Source organism: Macrotis lagotis, chromosome 5 (assembly GCF_037893015.1).
Source record: "Macrotis lagotis isolate mMagLag1 chromosome 5, bilby.v1.9.chrom.fasta, whole genome shotgun sequence".
Taxonomy (NCBI): domain Eukaryota; kingdom Metazoa; phylum Chordata; class Mammalia; order Peramelemorphia; family Peramelidae; genus Macrotis; species Macrotis lagotis.
Window position 1 is genome coordinate 129815493 of NC_133662.1, and position 17314 is coordinate 129832806.

Genomic DNA, 17314 nt, shown 5'->3' on the forward strand with positions numbered 1-17314 from the left:
TGTGTTTTAGCTTCTGTAAAATTATATGAGGCAATTTTTCAAAAGTACTATCCTTCAGATTATCCACAAGTGCTCTTCCCACCTGTGCCTCTACTCAAATTATGCTGTCACTTCTCAGCTCATTAGCTTAAGGACATAGTAAATAAGCTATCACTTTTCACTGATTTTTTTTTAAGGAGACAGCATCGCATCCATCCCCTCTGAATCCCAGTGTCCTGTATATAATTATGAGTCTTGTTTCTTTCTACAAAGCACGATCATTTGAACAGCAAACTATTTATATATAACAAATAGGTTTCATTGATAATAAAGAGATCTGCCTTAGGCAAGGAGTTAACCTAAAATAAGAGGGAGCTATATTCTATCAAAAAAGAATAATGGATATGGGGTCAAGAAGACGAATTTAAAATCTGACTTCAGGGGCGGCTAGGTGGTGCAGTGGATAGAGCACTGGTCCAGGAGTAAGGACCATGTAACCCCAATGCCTTGCAAAAACTAAAAAAAAAAAAAAATCTGACTTCAGACACTTGTTACTTGTGTGACTCTGTGGAAGTCATAAACCTCTGTTTGACTCAGTTTCCTCATTTGTAAAGGGAATAATAATACCTACCTTCTAAGGTGGTTGTGAGAATCAAAGGAAAAATATTGCTAAAGCATTTTGAAAACTTCAAAGAGCTATATAAATATTAGCTATTATTGCCAGTGAGGTCAGAACTAATCAAGTATCTATGTGCTACTCCAGCTAAAAATGTAGCAGAAGAGTTTTACTACTCTTAAAGCCACTCTTGCCCCAGACCATACATATCTGAAGCCTCTTTTAGGTCCTTTGACCCCAGTTCTGATTCAATCCCATAGATAGATCATAGATACCTCAAAACCTTTGACTAGGTATTTTGTATCAACTTTTATCCTGCTACTTGGCAGTGTCCAGTCTATCTAATGATGCTGCTTCCTTGACTTTGGTGATTAATATATTTTCTTCTGGGATTCAATGAGAACAAGTATGTTTAACCCCTAGTCAATAGTTCAGCTGATCAGAATGCAATGGTTTATTTGTCTGACACTGATTAGCATAGCACTATATACAAAGTCAATGTCAATTGGCTTTTTTAAATTTGAGCTGACATAATAGAAAAAAATAAATCAGAATCCAAGTCCAAATTTGCTAGTTGCTTAAATGTGGCCAAGTCAGTTTACCTTTCTGATTCTCATATTCCTCTTCTGTAAAAAGAGGAATTTTTTAAAATTATCAGTTCCTTAGGATTGTTACAAAGAAAAGACTTGAAAATCACAGACATTATGTAATATTAAATAGGTTATTATCATTGTGTTTTTATTGTATAAACAACTTCACAGAATTCTCATATTGGAAGACAACTCAAAAACCATCCATTTTATACTTAACTGAGAAACTTGTTGACAATTTCCCTTGAAAACAGATCTTGGAGGGCCAAGCGAAGATGGCCACAAGAAGGGATCAAGTCTTAGGAGCTCTCTGATAAAATTCATCAGCTAAGGACTCTAACGAAACTTTCGAGAGACAGAACCCACAAAGGGACCCAGGGAGGCAGTTCTCCTACTCAAGGTAACCGGGAAAAGAACAGAAAGGCTCTGCTCCCTGGGATTGGAGAGGCGGCCCACCAGAGGGGTGGCCCGCCAGAGCCAAAGAACCTCAGCCTCCCAGAGGCAGCCCCAGGGTGCTGGGGGTCTCAGCTCACAGCAGCGGGGGAGTCTCCTGAGCTGCACCCCAAGGATCACCGGGCACAAAGTGGGGGAACACCAGGGGACCTCTGCCAGAGCTAGCACATGGAGCCCAGCCCTCAGGGCACACAGCAAGCAGCATCATCTTTCCCCAGCCCTGATCCAGGAAACAGAAGCAGGCGGAGCCATTAAGCAGGAGCCCCCAGGGCATGAGCCCATTGAGCTGAGGGAGGGGAGGGAAGAGAGACTGCCTAGCTCTGTCCACTGCCCCTGAAACAGGACTCTGGGGCTCTGACCACATTCAGATCCTGACCACAGTCTAGGCCCCCCATAGAACAGCAGCCCCCCCCCATCAGCCCCTTGGCAGAGGGGGGCGCTTATGGTCATTCACAGACCAGGAGGGAGGACAGAGCCACACACACTGAGACCCTTGTGGGAGTGTCCCAAAAGCTCAAGAAACACCCCAAACCAGGCTGGGAAAATGAGCAGGCAGCGAAACAAAAAGAAGACTATTGAGAAATATTTTGCAAATGAGCCCAAGAAGGACCAAAATACTCAGTCTGAAGATGAGGAAGCACAAGCTCCTGCATCTAAAGACTCCAAGAAAAACAGAAATTGGGCTCAGGCTATGATAGAGCTCAAAAAAGACTTTGAAAATCAAATGAGGGAGCTGGAAGAAAAACTGGGAAAAGAAAGGAGAGAGATGCAGGAAAACCATAAAAATGAAGTCAGCAGCTTAGTCAAGGAAATCCAAAAAAATGCTGAAGAAAATAGCATGCTAAAAACCAGCTTAGGTCAAATGGATAGAACAGTTAAAAAAGTTATTGAGGAGAAGAATGCTTTAAAAAGCAAAATTGGCCAGATGGAAAAAGAGATAAGAAAACTCTCTGAGGAGAACAAATCCTTCAGACAAATAATAGAATTCAGGGAGATTGATGAATTTACCAGAAATCGGGAATCAATACTTCAAAACCAAAAAAAATGAAAAATTAGAAGAAAATGTGAAATATCTCATTGAAAAAACAACTGATATGGAAAACAGACTTAGGAAAGATAATTTGAAAATTATTGGAATACCTGAAAGTCATGATCAGGAAAAGAGCCTTGACATCATTTTCAAAGAATTACTACAGGAAAATTGCCCTGATATTCTAGAAGCAGAGGGCAAAATAGAAATGGAGAGAATCCACCGATCCCCCAGAGAAAGAGATCCCAAAAAACCAACCCCTAGGAATATTATAGCCAAGGTCCAGAACTCCCAAGTCAAAGAGAAAATATTACAAGCAGCCAGAAGGACACAGTTCAAATATCGTGGAGCTGCAGTCAGGATCACACAGGATTTAGCAGCAGCTACATTGGAAGCTCGTAGGGCTTGGAATACAATATACCAGAAGGCAAGAGAGCTTAGAATGCAGCCAAGAATGAACTACCCAGCAAGGCTGAATGTCCTCTTCCAGGGAAAAAGATGGACTTTCAATGAACCAGGGGAATTTCAAAGGTTCCTTTTGGAATGGCCAGAGCTGAACAGAAGGTTTGATCTTCAGATACAGGACTCAGGTGAAGCATGGAGATTGGAGGAGAGGGGGGAAATATGAGGGACATAATGAGGATGAACTGCATGTATTCCTGCATAGAAAAATGACATTGATAATGCTCATATGAACCTTCTCAGTTAATAGAGCAGGTAGAGAGAGCTTTTATAGTTGAAGCACAGGAGAAAGCTGAATTCGAAGATAAAATATGGTGTAAAAATGGAGTCAATAGAAAAAAAGGGAAATGGAAGGGGAGAAAGAAAAAGGAGAGGGGGGAATAGTCCAAGATATTTCACATAAGATTTTTTTTATTACAATGAGCTATTGCAATGATATGGAAGGGGGGAGGCAAGGGGGAATAAGGGAAACTTTGCTCTCATCCGAGATGGCTAGGAGAGGAAACAGCAAATATACTCAATGGGGTATAGACAACTGGAGTAAGAAGGAGAGGGGAGCAGGGGGAAGGGGTGGGGATGTGAATAAAGGAGGAGAGGATGGACCATGGGGGGAGAGTGGCCAGATACAACACATTTTCTTTCTTACTTCTTGCAAGCGGCTGGGATTGGAAGGCCTGCCCAGGACCATAGGGCCAGGTGGATTCTGGGCCTAAGGGGTGGTATGGGGGCTCAGGGCTTCTTGGCCCCAGGACCAGGGATCTGTCTGCTGTGCCACTCAGCGACCCTACAGCAGAGTCATAGTGAAAGGAGAGAGAAAATAGAGTACATGGTAGTGGAGAAATAAGAAAGGAGGGAGTTGCTATCAGCAATGGCAAGGGTGGAAAAATATGGAAATAACTTTTGTGATGGACTTATCATAAAGAATGAGATCCACCCATGACAGAGTTGTTGGTGTTGGAACAAAGACTCAAGCACATTTTTTGTTATGATTATTTGGGGGAGGGTGCAGGGCAAGTAGGGCTGGATGGCCTGCCTGGGGCCACATAGTGGGGTGATCTTTGGGTGTCTGGGGCCGGATTTGGACCCAGGTCCTCCTGGCTCAAGGGCCAATGCTTGTCTGCCACCCAGCCACCCCTACTATTATTACTATTTTATTTTATTTTGGGTCTTTTTTTCTTTCTTTTTTTTTTTTTTTTGGTTTTTGCAGGGCAGTGGGGATCGGGTGGCTTGCATGTCACATGGCTGGGTGACTGTTGGGTTTACAAGGCTGGATGTGGACTCGGGTGCTCGTGGCTCCAGGGCTGTTGCTTCATCCATTGCGCCACCTGGCCATACCTACAATTATTACTATTATTATGTTTTTATTTTAAGTCTTTTCCTCTCCCCTTTACTTTTTTCACCCAAACAAGTCTATCTATATTCATGGGGGAGGAGGGGTATTTTGTTTACTTGTAAACAAGAATATTTTATTAATGTAAAAAAAAACATTTGTACAAAATGAGAATAAAAAAATAAATTTAAAAAAGGGGGGAAGAAAATAGATCTTGAAAATTTGCAATGGGGGACAATTTTTGGTTAGCTCTAGTTTCAGGAAATTTTTCTTGATTGTAGAAGAAGAAAACTGGTAGAAATCATCCTCTATCTTGATGTGGACTTCTTAATGACTGATATTTAGTTTAATTATTTAATCCATTTTGAATCCACCTAATTCTACTTTCACCTGACCAAATTTTTTCCTTCTTGTACAAAACAAGATCATTAAAGACTTTGTAAAATAAATAAATATTTAAATAAATAAATAAAAATTCCAAAAAATCTATGTAAATTGTACCTGATGCATTATCCAGTTTAATCAATCTAGTAATCTTGTCCAAAAATAATTTTCTAGTAATGTTTTATAATTATTTTCCCCAAGAATTAAATCAATGTCATTTTCCCATTTTTTCCAGATTAAGTCTCTCTTCCCTTTTCCAGAAATCAAGAATTTGATCTCCTGCCTAGAGACAGGTGAAAATAAAGTGCTGTTCCCATAGTCAAAAATAGACCTGAGTTCAAATATGGTTTTAGACATTTACTAGTGTGTGTGTGATCCTGGGCAAGTCACAATTTCTGTCAGCTCCACTTTCCCCAACTTTAAGACAGGGATAATAAAAGTAGGTTGTTGTATGACTCAAATGAGAAATTTCTAAAAAAGTCATATTGTATATTACCTGACCCAAGTCATTATAGAAACTATTATTCTCCTCTCTTTTCTTTTCTGTACTGGAGCCTTATGCTCAATGACTTTAAAAACTCACTGACAGAGGGCAGCTAAGTGGCACAGTAGATAGAGCACTGGCCTTGGAATCAGGAGGACCTGAGTTCAAATTTGACCTCAGACACTTAATAATGACCTAACTGTGTGACCTTGACCAAATCACTTAACACCACTGCCTAAAATAAATCTTAAAAAACTCACTGACAGTAGCTTGGCTATCACACCCACACGTGCATAGTTTTGGATATGCTTTATCTGGACTTGGTGACCTGAACTCTTTGAGGGAGGCTATAGGTAGGTACTTTCATTATCTTAGATTTCAACTCTCTAATGGCAATAGTTTTATTCTTTCCTGTCAATAACAAATACAATAACAAAAACAAGCAAAAAAATTTAATTCCATCTCCTTTTTTGTATGAATTTCTCTAAGATAGAAGTTGATTGATAAAATTTCCTATATGTCTATATCAATTGCTTTTGATAAATTTTTCTCTTTTGGAAATGCTTCTTTCATCTTCATGGTTTCATTCTAGAGAACTTTTCATCCCTTCTGGGATATTGTACCCCCCCCCCCCAAATTTTAGGCCAGGGAATATTATATTACCAGTTTTTTGAAAGAGCTTGTTCACCTTACCAGTAATATGAATGAAATCTAGAAATCAATTGCAGAAAAGAACATAACTACTTTTACTTATCCAAAACAAAACAAAATAAAAAATATGCACCAGGGTGAGAGTAACTTTGAGCAAGAGAAGTAGGAAACTATATGGAAATATTGGTAGAGATGTAGGACACAATAAAACTATAACTATCATAAGTAGCTCTTTGTTAAGTTGCTTTTTCTCAACTATTTTGTAGTTGTTACAGGAGAAGCCTTAGTTATCTGCATGGGGAAGCTGTAGGAAGGAGTAATAATGATAAGTGATTGTCTAAAACATGTCTAAAGTTAACATTCAAAATTCTTAGAAGTTCTGAGTGAAAAAAAATTAAGTCCTGAATGCCAGGATCTTCTGAAATCTTTCAGTTCTTTCAGGGCTCAATTCAGTTGCAATTTCCCCTCTAAAAATCATTCCTGATTTCTTTCCTTTCTGCTCCTTCTTTTAAGTGATATTAAGTTAAAAGCTATTAGTCATAGCTCCCTTTTCAAATTTATCTTACAATTATATTTGAGCTTTTTCTTTGCACTTAGTAAATTATAACTTAGACACAAGTTATTTATGCATTAATTTTTTCAAGTACATGTAAAATCAATTTTCAATGTTCATTTTATTAAGAAAAAAATAGTTCCAAATTTTCTTCCTCCCTTTCTTCCCTCCCCAAAACAATTTGATATAGCTTATATATGTGCAACCACGTAAAAACTATTTTTACTGTAATCATGTTGTGAAAGAAGAAACAGACCAAACAGAAAAAAAGACACAAAACAATAAAGGGAAAATCTGCATCCATACTTCTTCAGTTCTTTCTCTGGATGTGGATACCATTTTCCATTATGAGTTCTTTGGAACTGTCTTGAATCAACATATTGCTGAGAAGAGCTAAGGCCATTTACAGTCTATCATTGCTTAATGATGCTGTTAATGTATGCAATGTTCTCTTCTGCTCACTTTGTTTTAGTTCATGTAAGTGTTTCCAGGTTTTTCTGAAATAAACCTTCTTGTAACTTCTCAAATGTGCATTATACTACCCTACCAAGCTATTTAAAAATAGAGACTACACACTGTTTTACAGAGAAGAAAAAAGAACACTAGGTAGGGAAACATTTTCTCCTTGGTTAAGGTAACCTGGGCACTAAAGGAAAAGATAAATGGGATTGTGAGGATAGAAAACCTCAGTTTCCTTCCTGGCAACAACAGCATGAACAAAAATGATTTTATTTTTCTCTCTTTTTTCTCTTTTTTAATTTTTTTATGGGTCAATGGGGTTAAGTGACTGTCCCAAGGTCACATAGCTTGTAAATATCAAGTGTTTGAACTCTGTTCACTATGCCACCTAGCTGCCCCAAGAATGATTTCTGTTTTAAAAGATATCCACCACTATGTTAGAGATTTCCTACCAGTATAGGGAATTATGATAAGATCAATCCCCAGGTAATTCATTTTCAAATGTGAACTTTATCAACTTCTGTGACCCCAAATTGCAAGCTTCATTCACTTTCATTCTTTCTCAGAATGTCATTAATAGATCATATATTATAAGCAAGTTTAAAAAATGATTAAAAACCCAACATTTACTGTAAGACACTGGAGTAGCTATCATAGAGCAGTCCTGAGTGCATTAAAAAATTTATTTTCCTTACTGTTTCACTCCTCACTTTTTTAACTATTGCAGTCATGAAAGAGGATTAACTTCTTTCTAGGCTCTCAAGGAACTCAGACTGAGAAACTCCCACAACATTTTTATCTTTGTGTTTCCAGTACATTCTACATATTTAGGCATTTGACAAATTAACTGAATTAAATTTGTTGCCAAATTCTTTTGATTCTACCTTCCTAATCTCTCTCATATCTATTCCCTCTTTGCCATTATCACTTTGACTACCCTTATTCAGGACCTCTTTACCCTTTGCCTAGTCTCTATAAATAACTTCCTACCAGGTCTCCTTGCCTCTAATTTGTCAGCTTTCCAAGTCAGTCTGTATAATGCTGCAAGATAAATATCCCCTTTCACAGGTCTGATTTCCTTATCTCATGAATACAAAACTTTCAATGATCCCCATTACCTACTGAAAAACATCCAAAATTTTTTGGATGGCATTTAAAGTCCTCTGCAATCTGGTTCCAGTCTGCTTTCCTAATCTTGTCTCATGCTACTTTAATCATGCAGTTTACATTCTTGAAAATATAAACTCAAAAATCCATATTTTAATATCTCTACCTTTGAGGATCCCTTGGAATTCCCCTCTTCTCAGGACTCATTAAATCAAATTCTTCTATAGAAATGAATTTTTTTTTTCTGATTTCCACTCCAGAAATTCCAAAAGAAATTTTTCGCTCATTTAAACTCACAGAACTGCATACTCCTTCATGGAATAATTTGCTTTATATTTATTTAAATTCAGGTAGTTATTCCTGCTAAACTGTATAGTCCCTGAAGACAGGGATCATGTTTTAATTATCTTTATCTCTCCCCATTCCTAGCATGGTGTCTCTTACATAATTAAAATAATAATCTGTATACTATCTTTTTTAAATATAATTTTCATTTGTGAAGTCAAATTTGCAAGTCTAAATGTATTGTGTTCACCGGCTCACTTTTATACACAAGCACATTTCCCCTTTCAAGGAACTATCATTACTGTCCAATAAAACCCTATGAGTTGCTTTAATAGATGGATACTTTATATCAGGGACAGGTGGAATGGCAAAATGAGTAAGTAGAAGACCAAGAATAGAATTGGTGTGTCATTTTCTTAGGTTTCCTGTCCTCTCTGCCAAGTCAAAACATAGCCCTAAGGGTCAGAATCAGTAACTCTGGACTGTTTTCATTTGCATTTATAAAATATCTGACTAGATAATCTCCAAAGTCCTTTCTATATACAAAAAAATTCTATAATTAATCTACATTAGTATTTGTCAAAATGATATTTTACAGAATACCATTTTTCCCTGCAATATCAGGCTAATTACACAGAGCCAAATTATAAACAAACAGTCTAAACTGGGTTCATATTTTGATATTTAAATGAAATTACAACCTAAATCTACTCTTTGAATTATAGAGGGAGTCAGCTCATTTACATACCAAAGGATCTCACAAAGTCTTAGATTCATTGTGCCTTTGACAACTTGACTTCAGGCATAGAGATGGGGATGCTTTTGATGCTTGAAGAACAGCATAAAGAAAGCCAGAGAGAGAGAGAGAGACGCAGGTCTTTATTCATTACATATATGCCAAGTATATTCTTTTAACATCTCTTTGAAGAGAGAAGATACAGTCCTCTTGGATTAGGAAGTTCATCTATTTCTGCATAAGTCTCACTTTGGGGAAAATATGTTCACATGACGCTAAAAGAGAGTACCTAGTTATCCCCTACCTTGTGCTTTAGTGTCCAGGCTAATCCAATTAGACAGACAACTAGGAGCAGATAGACAACTTAGGAGAGTAGCACCTTGAACTTTTGATTGATATCTCTCTGTTGTCATTGTTAGATCACTCTGCTTTGGGGTTTCACATTCGAATTGTTTTTAATGATGGAAATCTACAAACTGGAAATCCACTGAATTGCTTTAAGACATAATAGCTAATGGTTTTTCTCCCATTTGCTTTATTAAAATATGCTGCTGTATACAATGCATGCATGTAACTTCATACAATGAGTATATCCCCAAAGAATTCTTGCTCTAGTCTGAAAAATGAAAACAGTAATTAATAAATGTTACCTTTAAGTTCCGACTAAATGGATTTGTAAAGATACAAACTAAACTGGTATACCATGCCTTCTCTTTTCAATTTGATATATTCAACCCAAAGGTCAATAGAAATGATTTTAAAAGTGCTTGGTTGTACTATTTTATGCTTCTCTGGTATTAAATATTGTTAACTGATTAAACATTAATGCAAACAACATTGGAGGCCCAAAGTCTCCAAGGATCCTTAAGCCCTTAATATAATGGTTGAATATTCTCAATTCACTCCAGCATTGTAAAGTACCATGATTTTTAAATTACAATTACAACAATGACTGAAAATAAATAGAAAAATAAGAAGCATTTAAGCTGATAAGAAAAATATTTTCCATTTCTACCATTTGCTTAAATAGAACCAAACATTGGGGTGGGGAGGAATATTACAAAACATTCTTTAAACCCATAGAGAATACCACTCAATAGAATATGGTCAGGCTTACACTGCAAAATATACTTTTAAATGAATTAAAGTACTTTTTGTTTTGATTCAGTAGGTATTATTTATCATGGACTAGGCAAAGATTGCTCCCTCAGCAAAGAAATAAGTCAGTCATCAAGTTGTGCAAATAGTTGTCTCTGTGTGTGTGTGTGTTTCTCTATCAAGACACTAAGCTTTTTTTTAACCTACTTACAATTTATCACCTAAGACACACAATTAAAAGAGCTATATTCACTGAGTCAAAATTTCAAAGTAAAGAAGCTTATAAAGATCCTTGAGATTGGGAATAGCTTCCCTCCTTTTCCTATTTCCTTTTTTTCCCTTTATTATTAAATATATATTAGCATACAGTAGGGGCTTAGACATTGCTTGATGACTGATTGACCAGTGACCATCTCCTACAACTTAGACTAGAAAGAAATCCTACAACTGTCAGACAGCAGCCTCTTCTTGAATTCCAAGGAGGGTCAATTCACTGTGTCCTAAGTTTTCCTATTCCTAATAATTATTTGGAATTTCTCACATACACATTCACTCGATAAGGAAGAACATTGTACATTATAATTTCATTTTGAATATTGGGGTCTGACTTGAAGTACCTCTATGTATTTACTTCATTTTTATTTATTTATTCATTTATTCACTTATTTATTTATTTATTCATTTATTCACTTATTCATTCATTCATTCATTCATTCATTTATTTATTTATTTATTTTTAGGTTTTTTGCAAGGCAAATGGGGTTAAGTGGCTTGCCCAAGGCTACACAGCTAGGTAATTATTAAGTGTCCGAGACTGGATTTGAACCCAGGTACTCCTGACTCCAAGGCCAATGCTTTATCCACTACCCCACCTAGCCACCCCTGTATTTACTTTATGTGTGTGTGTGTGTGTGTGTGTGTGTGTGTGTGTGTGTGCCTTTATGGATGTGCCTTTATGTGAGATTTTCTCATCTCATCTGATGATTGTTATCTCCTATATTACAGCTTCATACCTCCAAATTTTCCATTTTCTCCTACCTGTAAGAGGTCCTCTATCTTGCCAACCATCCTAATATTTCTACTTATCCTGGTATTCACATCAACAACCAGAATACCAATCTACTCTATGCATTCCACTTCTACCTTTTTAAAATTGGATCCTGTTTCTCCCTTCCCCAGATCCATATTGCTCTCCTTTTATTATTCCTTATAAAATCTCATCCTATTGAAGTAAAATTTCCCTTTTTTTTACTTAATTTATTCTCCCTGAAAATCAGTCAAAAAGGAAGTCCTATTATCCATTACTATCTCCCCTAGAGACTAAATCTTTTCCCATTTCCCTTATCAAAATAATACAATGACCTTATTTCATACTACAATTTATTAATGTTATGGACCACCACCACCCCTTTAATAATCAAATAGATTACATGACACTCTTTTATTTTTTTGGTTATTTTCTTTTCATTTTGCACCTAAATACAAAACAAGAAGAGGTGGGAAAAAGTCCTGTCTACAGCAGACTATAAGAGGGGATTCAATATAAAACAAATAATTTTCATTTCAAGAAAACCTATATAATTAATTTGATTTATGTTTTCACAGGTACCAGCTTTTCTTTGCTTCCTTGTTGGTTTTCTTTTGTTCTCTTCCATGCACTTTTTACTTTATTTTTCCTCACTCCCATCCTAAAGATGGCTACAATTAAGAATGGGTACATACACACACACACATATATAGATTTTTACATAGATATCTATAAACAGAGATATACAAACATATATGCAAGACCATACTATGATTATTTCCACCTATCATATTTCTCTGAAGGTGGATAGCATCTTCTTTCATAAATCTAAGTCTTTCCATGGTTTTCTAAATCAACCAGTTCACCATTTTCTACCCAAAAAGCAATATTCTTTGATTCCATAATATTTTGCAAATTATTACCAATGTTTACTACTTCCCCTCAAACCCCAACATATTTTTTTCCAAAGGATTACAGAACCTCATTTACATTCTTCTACTCAGACTTCATTACTTAATACCATAAGTCTCACTTTGCTTGTGAGGTTGTGTTACAGAAGAAAGAAAGCTGAAGTTGGAGTAAGAGGACCTGAGATCAAATCATACTTCTGTCAGCTATTACCCTTGTGACCTTGGCAAGTCACTAACTTCTCTGTCCCTCAGTTTTCTCACTTTAAATTGGAAGGGTTTGAGTTTCATGACTTCTACATTCACTACTTCTCTGAGTCTATAATCTCCAGACTTCTGCATTATGGCAGCCATATAAAAGAGTGGTTACCTCCTAGGTCTCATTATCATTATATCTTAACAACCCCAATTCTGATCACAACTTCCTTACTTTACATTTCCTTCCTCATTTCTCCTACCACAACTAACCTTGATTCTTGCCCTCTTAGACACCTTCAATAAATCAATCAGACACTAAGTACTTACTATACATCTGGTACCATACTAAGCATTGCAAATATAAAGAAAGTCAAAAACACTGTGCCTGCTTCCCCAGAGTTCACATTTTAACTGGTGACAAAGAGTTGCTCAGGAGGAAGATGGAGAACTGTCCATCCAGTTTAATACAGATTTATGTTTTTTAACTTCAACTTGTTCCTCTTTGCTTCTTAGAATTTATTTCACTCATCATTCATTGACTCCTTAGCACAAGAGTTCAATTTAAAATTCTTTGAATAAATTTCGAATAAAATCTTTGAATGAAAGCTCATTGAAATAGCAACAGTTTTATCTATCTATCATAGTGTTTCCCACATAGTGGGAGATTACCAGACAAATGTTGAACCTAACTAAATAAAAACTATGCAAGGTGTGGATACAATGAAGGGAAAAGTCAGTAGGCATTGAAAAGAGGTTCAGTCCCTGTCCTTTAGTTAATCAAAAGGTGCCTACAATGTTTTTAAGCATTTTCCTGAGTGATAGGAATACAAAGACAAGAAATTTACATTTTTAATATTCTAATGTCTATGGTTTGGAGATGGAAAAAAAATTAAATATTACCTAATCTGACTCTCTCTGTCCAGATTAGACAACTAAAACTCAAAGGATTTAAATGATTTCCCCATCTCAAGATTATAAATGGAAAAGTTAATTCAAATATAGGACTAAAATTATTTTATTATTCTTTTTTTTCTTCACAAGTTTTTTCCTTCTATATTCAAATGCTTTTTTAAACCTCCCTTAATACTCCAATATTTTCAAAGCCTCAATTGCCTACATCTTCATTTCAATAGTTTACTATATCATTAAACTCAAGTTTTTTAAAACATTGTGTTCACCTTCTACCAATAAAAACTGCTTTCCAGGTTAGAAACCTTGGTGGCAACTTAATTTTACTATTCTTCACATCTTCTATCTGTTATCCTTTCTTCTTGCTGAATGACCAATTTACCCTTTTCTCTTATTATGAATGTCCTAAATGGTCTTTCAATTCACTTCTTATTTTAATTCTTGATAATATTCCTATAGTCTCTTTATACCCATAATGGATTTTTTAAATTATACTACCCTTCCTGTTCAGTAAAATTCTAAACAGGTGGTATTTTAGGATTAATATAAAGATCATGTAACTGAGAGACTATTAGTATCAGTCATAATCCTTTTTCAAATTCTTATTAATAATTCTCATTTAGTAATCCTTAGTTATTTTCTCTACTCTTTTATCAATTCTATAACACAAAATTATGCTTTATATATAAATATATACATGTTTATAATGTTTTATCTTTGATAGAAACATTGAATTACTACATGTCTCACTCTATGACTTTTACACGTTTGGAAAGGTCTCCCCTACTAGCCTTAAGACTAATGGGATTCATACATTAAATTCACCTAATATCTAGAAGGAATATAGCTCTATAGTAAGATTTCCTAAAAAGTTACTTATAGGTGTAGATGACCCTTACTGTCATCGCATATGGGGTACCTCAATATGTCACTAAAATTGGTGAGCATCTTAAAAATGAAAGTAGAACTACTATGTTTCAAAGAACAGTTCAAATGCTCATGTCATATGTCAGTACATGTTTAGAACCATAAGAGGGAAGTAGATGTTCCAGTCTCTCGTTCTAGATTTTTTGGAAGTCTGATACAATTTGCATGTGATCTTGATTCTCATATCAGGAAGATTCAACATAAAGGATATAGTGGACTAATTATTTAGGAAATAGTCTATAAACCTCTCATAAGTTACCTAAATTTTGCAAGTCAATCAAGTCACTCAGTCAAGAAGCATTTATTGATTTTTGTTCCAATCTACTAGGCACTACTAGTTTAAAGACAAAATGTAATATTCTTACCTTTAATGGCTTACAATCTATCAAGGCAGGCAACATTCACATATATAAGTATATACAAGTTAATTTTATTGAGGAAGCATAAGTACAAGGGTGGATCAGTCAATTTTGTCTTATGTAGGAAATACAATTCAAGCTGATCTTTGAAGGAAACTAGAGATTCTGATGGGGGAGAAGGAGAGGAAGATATTCTATATATGAAAAGCATAGCTATACAAAGGTATGAAGACAGAAGATGGAATGTATACATGATAAATGGTAATAAGATCTGCATGGTATATAAAGGGAACAATTATATAAATCTAGGGACCTGATTGTGAAGATCTTAAGAGAGTTTGCATATGATCCAAGAGATAATAGAAAGACATTGGAGTCTATTGATCAGGAGAATGACATAATCAGGCTCTTAATTTTCAAATATCAACTTAGGGAGCTTTATGGAGGATGAATTGGAGAAAGAGAAAAGATTTCAGTCAGGATAACACTATTACAATAGGCTGAAGGGATGGATGACATAAGGTTTTAGTCATTTGAGAGGTACTTAAAAGGACAGATTGAAAGATACTGTGGAGGTAGACATTACTTAACTTGCTGCTTCTTGCATATCTTGGGTGAGGGAAAGAGAGGAATTGAATGATGAGGCTGCATATTCTTTGAGACTAGAAAAATAGAAGTTCATTTAACAGATTTAGGGAAGCTCAGAAGTGTAACATGATATGGGAGGGCATGTTGATGGGTTTTAGTTTTGTTTCAGTTTTGACGTGTCAACTTTGAGATGCTAGTGGAATATCTAGTATTTTTATCCACTAGATATTTGATTATGTAGAACTGGAGGTTGAGAGAGAAAATATGACTGGATTTATTAATCTGGCAGTCATCTGTGGAAAGATGGTAACTGAGGAGAAATAGACTGGCAGGGGATGGTGGAATCAGAGTCTTGGGATATGTACACAGTTAAATCATTTCCAATATCACTTGCACCAATGACATGTCTTTCCACAAATAATTAACTCTATTTGTGACAGTGGACAAGTCTCTTGATCTCTCTGGCTCTCATTTTTCTCATTTAGAAATAAAATGAGAGTTAGGCAGTAGACATGGTAAGTTAGATTGTCTGTGAGGTCTCTTCCAACTCTAAAATTCCATGATCCTTTTACTTGATATGTGACAAAAGAAGAAGGTCATTTGATAAATAGTTCAACTCCAAAAGATATGTACAGGAGCTATGGCAAAGAAAGTGTGGCATAATACATAGCTCAATAGTTGGAGAGGGCACCTTGAACACCCTTAAGGATTAAGTCCAGAACCTATCTTCAGGGCTGGCTCTCTTTAGCTGACAGCCAGAATGACATTTGACTATCACTGAAATGAAAGACATAAAAGGAGAGAGAAAAAGCTAGGAATGATGATGTGGAGGTTTTAAAATTCAATGGAGCTGAAGTAGTCAGGAAACAGACAATATTCGGAGTTCTGGTTGAGGGGTGTTTAAAATTTTTTATTCTAAATTTTAGTTAGTGTATTTACTGCATACTGGGCAATGGTAGGAACTATCATTTTAGCATATATATATGTATATATATATATATATATATATATATAATCTATATATATATCTCCAAGACTTCATTTGCAGAAGGCTTCATTAAACAAATACAAAAATATACTGAGCCTACTCCAAGCACAAGTAAGGAATGGTTTATTTTAGTCACTTGATATTATAATTCTGTTGAAGGTCAACAATATTCAGAAGCATGTGTCTCTAAAAAACCATGCATAGAACTGAAGGTGGAATTATCATGCAAAGCCTTCTCCAGAATAAACTAAATCAAGCATGAGTAGTATATCAATCAGTCAATAAACATTTATCCAATACTTAAAAAATACTGAACTTCAGGTTAGGGAAACCAGGGTTCAACTCTCCACTCAGATACTTAAAGCTTTATGATCATAAGAGTTACTTAAACTCTCTATGCTTCAATTCCCTAATATATAAAATGTGGATAATAATGTATAAAGTAGCTTAAAATGTATTTGAAATATTATATATATGTATATACATATATATGTATATATATATATATATATATATGGTTTTTTTTAGGGGTTTTCAAGGCAAACAGGGTTAAAAGTGGCTTGCCCAAGACCACACAGCTAGGTAATTATTGAATGTCTGAGACCGGATTTGAACCCAGGTGCTCCTGACTTCAGGGCTGTAGCTTTATCCACCACACCACCTAGCTGCCCCCTATATAAAGGTTTTTACAAATGTTAAAGTACAGTGTAAATGCTGGTCTTTGTTGTTTTTGTTCAAAGAATAGAAAAACAAAATATTACAGAACTGTTCACATTCAGCTCCCAAATTCTGAATTGTAAATTGAATAAGACTAAATTTTGGTGTCAATGGAATCATGAGGTATAAAACATTTTGAAAATTCAAATGAGTATTTCTTAGATTCTCATGCCAGTCACCAGTTACAAACTTGCAAAGAAAAATAAGGAATTGAACATTTGACCCTGGCCTAATAACCTCATGAAGAGCCAAGATCACAAACCTATTTCACTAGCTCCTCTGGCCAGCACTCCAATTTGGAAACTGTTGAGCAGTAAGTACCACCTGTTTCATTTTCTTCTAACTGCCAGAAGCAAATTATAGATAGATTAGCTCTAAACTCTGAAACTCAAAAGCTATATTAAATGTGTACTCATTTTTTCCCTAAAGAATAGAGGTGATTTTTTTCCTCTTTCAATCTTTATTTCTTTAACTGT

General features: G+C 35.5%; 1 protein-coding gene across 4 annotated transcripts in view; it reads right to left on the bottom strand.

The window, feature by feature from the left end:
- LOC141487900 (triadin-like) overlaps positions 1–17314 on the bottom strand; it is a 192087-nt gene that overhangs the window by 173275 nt on the left and 1498 nt on the right. The window lies entirely within an intron of this gene.